Source organism: Drosophila pseudoobscura, chromosome X, assembly GCF_009870125.1.
Source record: "Drosophila pseudoobscura strain MV-25-SWS-2005 chromosome X, UCI_Dpse_MV25, whole genome shotgun sequence".
NCBI lineage: Eukaryota > Metazoa > Arthropoda > Insecta > Diptera > Drosophilidae > Drosophila > Drosophila pseudoobscura.
The window spans coordinates 28405637-28415844 of NC_046683.1; the positions used below are offsets into that span (position 1 = coordinate 28405637).

The following is a 10208-nucleotide window of genomic DNA, read 5'->3' on the forward strand; positions in this document are numbered from 1 at the left end:
GGCGTAATGTTCGTGCACAAGCTCCTTCTCGGGACTGCTGACTCCAAAGCTCTCTTGGGTCAGATTGACTTGGCCGTTCCATTTAGACCTACCCGTACTTTTAGGCCTATCCGTCTACCCATATGTAGGTCTAATTATGCTGATCATGAACCTTTTAGGGTTTTATGCCATAATTATAACTCCCTCTGCCAAACCCTATCCCCTGAACTGTCTCTTAAACTAATTGCATGAAATATTTATAATCACTTAAATTTAGCTAACTTTTAACTTCTCTTTTTCCGCCTTTAGTAACTAAGTACCATTATTAACAGATAATTTGTTAATTTAAAAAATAAATAAATGTAGCCGATGCGCTATCAAGAGTAAAGATTAACGAAAACCTACTTGGGGAAACCATTAATAGTGATTGTGCAACGGTCCATAGCACGCAAGAAGAAAATACAAATTATATTCCACTTACAGAGCGACCAATCAATTACTATAATAGGCAAATAGAACTGATTAAAGGTAATGAGGATAAGGTATTTCCACAAGATACTGATAAAAATCACATATACTGAAATGACAAAGTCATTAGCAAAAGATATAATAAAGGAATATGTGTGAACCAAAAAGAGTGCATTATATTTCCATAGTGAAATAGACTTCCCACTGTTCCAAAGGGCATTCCTAAAAATAATCAGTCCCAATCACTTGATGTGAAAATGTGAAAATCGAAATCACTACCAGTAAAACGGAGTTTCTGATGAAGAACGGCTACATAAAACGATCAATGACAAATTAAGAATTATTTCAAGCGAGGATAATATAACTCACAAAATTCGTGTTAATTCTATACACTTATAATCATAAATCGGTTCATAATACTACAAAAAGATCCCCAGCTGATATCTTCCTGTACGCCGGACTATCAGATTATAACACCCAACTGAATAAGGTTAGGAAGATCAATCATTTGAATAACGATAGAATCGACTTTGAAGTAGACACACGCTACAAAAATGCACCCCTAGTTAAAAAATAACAACCAATCCGATCAAAAGAATAGGGGAAATTCGGCAGGTAGACTATAAAACCAAATTCAAAAGAAAGAAAAAGTCTAATAAAAGTAAATATGATAATTGCAGAGTACCCGAAGAGAGTACTGGGAATCTGGAGCTACAACATGATTAAGATTATAATCTTACTAATGTTCACCGTCCTACAGTCTACCGGACAGAATATAGAGATAGATCCCATCAACTCAAGGAATGGATATCTCATATTCAAAACAGATACCATTAACATACCCATTAATTATGAATATCATTATTTAACAATTAATATAACAAGAACAGATGAAACATATCAGAGTTTACTAGACCAGGCAACCCAATTTAATAATTTAATAACGTAATCCCAGTTCAATATTTAGTCGAGAAATTGCAACGTGAAAACAACGGCATAAAAATAGCCAAAAACAAAAGAGGCCTTATAAATGCAGTAGGCACAATTTATAAATATCTATTTGGAGCGTTAGATCAATATGATAAAGTCGAACTAGAAGGGAAAGTAGACAATCTGGCTAGCCACAGTGTTCAAGCTAACGAATTAAACTTAAAAATTCAAGCAGTAAATTCTGGCATAGAAGTTGTCAATAAATTAAACAAGGATAATGATAGGAAGGAAGGAAGCAATTAGAAATACTAATATTTAACCTTCAACATTTTACTGAGTACATAGAGGATATTGAATTAGGCATGCAGCTAAGAAGATTAGGGATTTTTAATCCAAAATTATTAAGGCAGGATTACCTGAAACACATTGATTCAGAGAAATTGTTAAATATCAAAACATCAACCTGGTTGAAATCAGACACCAACGAAATACTAATAATTTCTAACATCCCACGAGAGATCAGAAATATTCCTATACTTAAAATTGTCCCATATCCAGATGAAGACAATAACATTCTCACTGACCTAATGCAAAAGAATTACTATCTTCTAGAAAACGGAGTATATGAGAAAGAATCAAAACGAAAAATAAATGACTAATGAATATCAGGAATAGTCAAAAAAATAGCAACAAAATATCCATACACCATCCCGGTTTCGGGGTGGGTGGTGAATTGGCTCCCAAAACCGATACCTTGGCAGAGTGGCTATGCAATCCTGCGGCTGCTCTGCCTGCTGGTAAAGTGGCGGGTGATGAGTGCCCATCTACTAGTGTCCAAGCCAAACCTTTTACATATGCCGATAGAAGGAGTGCTGGCAATATACTCCGTCGGCAGAACTCAAGCCAGATGTCCAGCCCGACGGACAAATGGATAAAGAAGGTTGAATGGACCTCGAAGGTGCTGCCGAACTTTGGCAAGGAAGCACCGAAGAAGGAAGCCCCTCAGCCAAAAAGGCAGCGCTCGCAAGAGACTCCTGGGCCAACACCGAAGCGCTCCAGAGTACTGCCTAACACATCGTTCGCGCAGATTGACAGAGAAAGGACGCTGATTGGCGTCCTGGACAAAGGCAGCACGGACTCCCGAATACCTAAGAACCAGTGGAAGAGTCGCTGGCCCCGATAGAGGCTGCCAGAGGCGAGCTCAATTTTGGGTTCAGCTCTGTGACCGTAAAGGTCTACAAGTCGGATGCAGCGGCCGGGGCACGTCCTGTCGACAAGCCACTTTTATAATTAAAAATCGACAGGAGGTTATTGACCTCACCTTAGTGTCTCCCAACCTGTTTGACATAGTCAAGAGTTGGCAAGTCCTTGATGACCACTCTTTCTCTGACCACAGATACATCGAGACCACACTATCCCTCGAGTGTCCGAAACCTAAGAACTATATTAATACCAGGAAAGCCAACTGGGAAAAATATAGCTCAGCCCTGGAGGACTTACTCCCCTCCAAAGCACCATCATGCCCGGACACAAAAGACGACCTAGATCGCCTAGTGAACAGGTTCACAGAAGCATGCAAAAAAGCCTTCGCGGCTAGCAAACCTAGGGGGAAAAAGAAACCCCCCTGGTGGTCAAAACAAATAGACATCCTTCGTAAACGCTGCAGAACCCTCTTCAACAGGGCCAAAAGCGCGAACGAGGAGAGCCACTGGGCAGACCACAAAATCCGTCTGTCACTATATAAAAAGGAAACAAGTAAAGCAAATAGGGCCTCTTGGCAAAAATTTTGCTCGGAAATTGGGGAAACGTCAGAGGCCGCAAGGCTTCGCAAGATTCTCTCAAAAACTAACCCCTCGGTAGGGTATCTTAAAAGGAATGACGGCACGTGGACCAACTCCAGTGAGGAGTCCCTGCACATTCTACTAGGCACGCATTTCCCAGGGTGCACAACCATCGAGACGGTACATCTCCCAGGAGAGGGACCGGTAACCTCGATGGATCACATCCTCACAAAAGGTAACATAAGCTGGGCAATAAACAGCTTCAACCCGTTCAAATCGCCAGGCCCAGACCAGGTAATCCCGGCTCAACTTCAGAAGGCCGGGGATACGGCCATCAACTGGCTACAAGGTATCTTCAGGAAGATACTTGCTGTGGGTACAATCCCGAGAGCATGGCTTAAGGCAAAGATAGTCTTCATTCCCAAAGTAGGAAAAGCCTCGCACTCAACTGCAAAAGACTTTAGACCAATCAGCCTATCGTCCTTCCTCCTCAAAACCTTTGAGAGACTCGTCAGGCTGCAACTGAGGACAACTATACACCCTCAGTTGCTGTCAGGCGCACAGCATGCCTACCGGAAAGGAAAATCCACGGAAACGGCTCTTCATGAAGTGATCTCAGCGGTAGAGAAATCTCTGCATCTCAAAGAGTACTCACTCAAAGAGTTCCATTTTTCCTTGCACTATCAGAACGTTCGCAGTTTGTTGGGAAAATTGCGTCAAATTCATACTAATAGTGCGTCCTTTGATTTCGATGCCATCGCGTTTACCGAAACCTGGCTTAACTCCTGTCAATGTTCATGAAATTTTCATTGACAGTTACACTATTTATCGAGTGGACCGCCCATCTTTTGCAGGTGGGGTTCTGATTGCAGTTAAATCTGTTTTCTCATCTGAGTTATTCCCATTCAATAACATCCATGGAATTGAATTTGTTGCAGTTAAAGTTCGTGTTGGCTCCACATTTTTCTATTTAACCTGCTCTTACATCCCTCCCAGGTCTGATGCTGAGCTTTACCTACACCACCTCTCAGCAATTAATACTGTCGTATCTGCATTAGCGTGCAATGATCGAATTATTGTCATGGGGGACTTTAACCTCCCATTTCTTTCTTGGCTGCCTTGTGATGACGCTAACCTGTTGTTTCCTAATTGCCATAATGACTTTATCAATGGGCTAACGGTTATTTCCCTTGTCCAAATTAATGCCGTTAAAAACATAAGGGACAGATTTCTTGACCTTGTTTTTGTTAACGATGCTTCTCTCGCTATGGTATCTAGAGCAAGCCCAATATCACTCCCTGAAGATCCTTACCATCCAACTTTGTCGATATCCCTGGAGTGTACACAATCTGGAGGTGCTGACAGTTCCATGGCTCACATAAAGTGTTTTCGCAAAACAAACTTTATCGATTTAGATCTACATCTCTCGCGTGTTGATTGGTCGTTTCTTTATTCATTACCGAACATAGATGCAACTGTTAGCTCGTTTTATAGCTCTATTTACTCCGCCCTTAATACTTTTGTTCCAGATATCACTGTACCCGTATCGTCCAAGCCTCCCTGGTTCTCCAAGTATTTGTCATACTTAAAAAATAATAAATCCCGGCTCTATAAAAAGTACCAGAAGTCGGCCTTAGCTCTATACTCCTCCGCTCGCTCTCTGTTCCTTGCCGTTAATAGTCAGTGTTATAATCATTACCTTTCACAATGTAGTAGTAACGTTTCTAGTGATCCTAAAAAATTATATTCGTTTGTTAACTCTAAGCGCAAGTCAAACGCTTTTCCTCCGTCCCTTCATTACCAGAACAAAACAGAAGCTTCTGCTGATGGTATTGCAAATTTATTCGCTACCTTTTTCCAAACAACGTACTCGCGTCAAATTTACAACGCATCCACTCTGTATCCGTACCAGCTACCTCAAGCTAACAGCATTTTTCTGCCCTTTTTCGAGGAAAGCGTTGTTCTGGAAGGTTTGTCATCTATGGACATATCGTTTTCTGCGGGTCCAGATAATGTACCAAGTTGCATTTTAAAACCCTTGACCTTTCTCTTCAACGTCTGCTTGGAACAGTCTTATCTCCCAGTAATTTGGAGTGAGTCCTACATCATTCCGCTTCACAAAAAAGGTTCAAGATCAAACATTGAAAACTATCGTGGTATCGCAAAGCTTTCCGCCATCCCGAAGCTTCTTGAGTTCCTGGTCACCCGGCAACTGCACCATCTTTGTTGCAGCTTAATGTCTCCGTCGCAACACGGTTTTTTCAGACATCGTTCAACATCGACTAACCTTCTTGAGTTTTCTAACCTAATCCACCGTATTTTCAAATTGGATGTAATTTTTACGGACTTCAGCAAGGCATTCGATTCTGTGAACCATGCTCTGCTTATTCACAAGCTCTCTTTATTAGGGTTCCCAACGAATCTTCTAGATTGGATTTTGTCCTATCTCACTAACCGTACTCAACGTGTTTTGTTTTCTAACGTGTTGTCAAATACTGTTAATGTTACTTCAGGTGTGCCACAGGGAAGTCATCTGGGCCCGCTTTTGTTTATTTTATTTGGGAATGACCTTCCTTAAGTTATAACATACTCTACTACACTAATGTATGCTGATGATGTTAAAATCTGTCTTTCTTACTCTGATTGGTATTTGCACACACGCCTTCAACTTGATCTAAGTGAACTACTATTGTGGTGTTCAACTAATCTTCTTTTTCTGAACCTTTCCAAATGCAAACTTATGACATTTTACCGTCGTGCTCCACATTTTGTCTCATATGTTCTAGGAAATCATGTCCTTGAGTGAATTTCGAGTTCAAATGACCTCGGAGTCTTTTTTGATCATAAGATGTGTTTTAACAGCCATATAGCTGCCACTGTAAATAAAGCTAAGGGTGTTTTAGCGTTCATAAAGCGTTGGTCCAAGGAGTTTGACGACCCGTACGTTACGAAACAACTGTATATCTCGTTAGTACGTATTAATTGGAGTATTGTTCTTGTGTGTGGAGCCCGCAGTATAACAAGCAGCAGGCTGTTATTGAATCCGTGCAAAAGCAATTTTTAATTTTTGCCCTTCGGAACTTTAACTGGGACTCCGGTAGAATCTTGCCACCCTACCGGTCTAGGCTAAATCTTATTGACCTGCCGTCGTTGCACCATCGCAGAATATGCAATGGCGTAATGTTCGTGCACAAGCTCCTTCTCGGGACTGCTGACTCCAAAGCTCTCTTGGGTCAGATTGACTTGGCCGTTCCATTTAGACCTACCCGTACTTTCAGGCCTATCCGTCTACCCATATGTAGGTCTAATTATGCTTATCATGAACCTTTTAGGGTTTTATGCCATAATTATAACTCCCTCTGCCAAACCCTATCCCCTGAACTGTCTCTTAAACTAATTGCATGAAATATTTATAATCACTTAAATTTAGCTAACTTTTAACTTCTCTTTTTCCGCCTTTAGTAACTAAGTACCATTATTAACAGATAATTTGTTAATTTAAAAAATAAATAAATGTAGCCGATGCGCTATCAAGAGTAAAGATTAACGAAAACCTACTTGGCGAAACCATTAATAGTGATTGTGCAACGGTCCATAGCACGCAAGAAGATAATACAAATTATATTCCACTTACAGAGCGACCAATCAATTACTATAATAGGCAAATATAACTGATTAAAGGTAATGAGGATAAGGTATTTCCACAAGATACTGATAAAAATCACATATACTGAAATGACAAAGTCATTAGCAAAAGATATAATAAAGGAATATGTGTGTACAAAAAGAGTGCATTATATTTCCATAGTGAAATAGACTTCCCACTGTTCCAAAGGGCATTCTTAAAAATAATCAGTCCCAATCACTTGACTAAACTGATTAAATCCAGTACCGAACTCATAGATATTCCGAACTACTCCGAATTCAAGGAACAAATATTGAAGAATCATAAAGAGCTACTTCACCCAGGTATCGAAAAGACCACTAATTGGTTTAAAGGGAAATTCTACTACCCCGATTATCAAAAGTTAATCCAAAATATCAGCAATGAATGTCCTACGTGCAACGTTGCTAGAACAGAGCATCGTAACACCAAACTAACCTTCGAAATCAAGCCTTGTAGAAGTTAAGAGTCGTGACTGGTTAGAAACAAAGAGAGCCATCATAAAAGTCTTTAACGAAAAGGGCAACCCACCGGGAATTAAAGCCGACAAAGATTCAGCCTTTATGTGCGCAGCACTGCAAGCATGGTTGAATGCGGAAAATGTGAAAATCGAAATCACTACCGGTAGAAACGGAGTTTTTGATGTAGAACGGCTACATAAAACGATCAATGAAAAATTAAGAATTATTTCAAGCGAGGATAACATAGAGAACAAGCTCACAAAATTCGAGTTAATTATATACACTTATAATCATAAATCGGTTCATAATACTACAAAAAGATCCCCAGCTGATATCTTCCTGTACGCCGGACTACCAGATTCAAACACCCAACTGAATAAGGTTAGGAAGATCAATCATTTAAATAACGATAGAATCGACTTTGAAGTAGACACACGCTACAAGAATACACCCCCTTGTTAAAAGAAAAACAACCAATCCGTTCAAAATAACAGGGGAAATTCGGCAGGTAGAGTATAAAACGAAATTCAAAAGAAAGAAAAAGTCTAATAAAAGTAAATATGATAATTTCAGAGTACCCGAAGAGAGTACTGGGAATCTGGAGCTACAACATGATTAAGATTATAATCTTACTAATGTTCACCGTCCTACAGTCTACCGGACAGAATATAGAGATAGATCCCATCAACTCAAGGAATGGATATCTCATATTCAAAACAGATACCATTAACATACCCATTAATTATGAATATCATTATTTAACAATTAATATAACAAGAATTGATAAGCTATCACAGACATCTAGTGCTCGTGGGGAACGTCAAATCGTCCCTAAAGAAAAGCATGAGAAACCTCCAGTAGGTCCCAATGAAAGCGGTCTGATCCAGCAGTCCTCGAAGGATTACAGCAAACTGCTTTCACTATGCTTTCACGACAAAAGACCATAGTAGAGTCCGTTAAACGCAATTTGAAACAACTTTCAGAGGCGGAAGGACGCACATCAAGTGATTTGATAAAATCACTATGGACTCAAGCACAGGAAGTCCACTTCACAATTCATGAGGAATACGAGGTCCCAGTGGAAGGAGGATATGACATGGAATCCTACCTAACACTGGAAAGTAAGGTCCAAAGAGCATTGGCAAAATCAGCCACACCAAACACGGATAACGTGCATCTTCCACGCATCAGCATCCCGAAGTTTGATGGTTATCTATTAAAATGGACCCAGTTCTTCGATCTGTTCTCATGCATGGTGCATGAGACCAACATGCCTACGGTGAAAAAGATGTGGTATCAGCCAAGCCAAGCATCACACACTGCTCCACATGCAGTCGGGCGCTGACGCTGAGTTGCCGTCGCCGAGCACGGAATCGACCCAGCATGATCCTGCGAGTGCCCTAGTAGCAAGGAAATATACTAGCCCTCCCCCCTCGAGTCAGAAATCTCAGTCTAGCCAGAAAGTGTTGCTACCTACTGCCCTCGTCCATGTAACAGATCGTTATGGAGCACTTATCCCATGTCGTGCCATTTTGAATTCTGCATCACAGGCAAACTTTGTAACATCTAGACTTGCTGATCAGTTGCAGTTGGATCATCGCTCGTCTTATGTTCACATCTCTGGAATCGGAGATTCCATTCTACCTTCGAGCAAGTCTGTACATATAGTTGTACAATCCCAGGACTCAAGCTATCGAGCTTCCTTCGCTGCAATTGTCACCAACTCAATTAGACGCAAAGGATTGGCCCATGCCGAATAATCTAAAACTGGCTGATCCTAATTTCTCCAAGCCCCATCATATCGATCTGCTGATAGGTTCTGGTTTGTTCTTCGATTTAATGTGCGTCGGACAGATTCGACTATCAGACCAATTGTCAACATTGCAGGAGGCAAAACTTGGTTGGATAGTGTCAGGAAGCATTGATAGCTCGGAGAATAAGCGTGCAGCTTTAGCCGCTTTTGAAAATTCCTCTTGCATCTCTATTGACGATTTTCGACCCACAACGCTGGAGTACCAAAACTTAGAGCAGCAATGCAGGAAGCAGCTGCTCGAGTGCCAGGTGCAAGTGGCAAAACTGCGATCGGAGAATCAGGAACTGCAGCGCGAACTTTTCGATATATTAAAAACCTACATATCCACGCTAAATGAAATTCAACTTTCAACAATTTCTACATTGCCGAATTCCCTGCTATTCTATGCAATTACAGAGGTTCCCGATGATCAAGATGTAATCACGACAGGCCGCCTTCGTAAAGAAGCGCCGATTGCTGCATTCGACGATCATCCCAGCGTAGCCGCCAGCTGCGCCCAAGCAAGCATCTTCAAGAGGGCCGTTGGAAAAAAAAGCGGTTCTGCCCCTTCAGGATGGATCTGTTGAAAGCCTTTGCCTTCCAACGGGGGGTGAATGCTCGGAGTAGAACCCAGCCGATTAGCTGCTGGCCAAGTATCACCTAATTCTTGGCCCTCAGCCGCCCCTCTTGTTTGTTACTTATGTCTATGTCACTCATTTGTTGGTTAAAGCTTTTGCGCTTGCTCGCTCTTCGCTATCTCTGCTTTGCGTCTGCCTACCGACATCTGCCGAGCGAAGCTGCGCTTAGCAATGTAAAGGGCAGGCAAGCCACACTTGCAATTTGGATGTCACGCATTAAAGTACATGTCGTAATTTTATTTCTGCGCCGAGTTTTATTTAAATAAAAATAATTAGTCGGCCGATTGGGGATAAAAAACATTATCTCCACAGCTCCAATTCTGAGGAAAGCTACTTTGGTCATCCGTACCCATACGGTTTACCGAGGTCGAACGGCATTTTCAGTATCTTGTTAAATGAATGTTCTTTACTTCATGATCTTCGATTAGTTAAGCCTGTGTTTTCACCGGGTCCAGACGGGGTTCCAGGTTGTGTACTCAGGTACTGCGCAAAGGC

The 10208-nt window shown here is 41.2% G+C and overlaps 1 long non-coding RNA gene across 3 annotated transcripts; it reads left to right on the forward strand.

Annotated features, from left to right (window-relative positions):
- The first annotated feature begins 801 nt into the window (after positions 1–801).
- On the forward strand, positions 802–8068 carry LOC117185019 (uncharacterized). 3 transcript variants are annotated; one of them, XR_004470514.1, is made up of 2 exons: positions 802–1062; positions 1128–1347. It is a non-coding gene; the product is annotated as an uncharacterized lncRNA (long non-coding RNA). The 3 variants fall into 3 exon arrangements; XR_004470512.1 differs by lacking the exon at positions 1128–1347 and adding an exon at positions 7857–8068 and having other exon boundaries at positions 819–1062; XR_004470513.1 differs by lacking the exons at positions 802–1062; positions 1128–1347 and adding exons at positions 7450–7791; positions 7857–8068.
- Positions 8069–10208: the final 2140 nt, after the last annotated feature.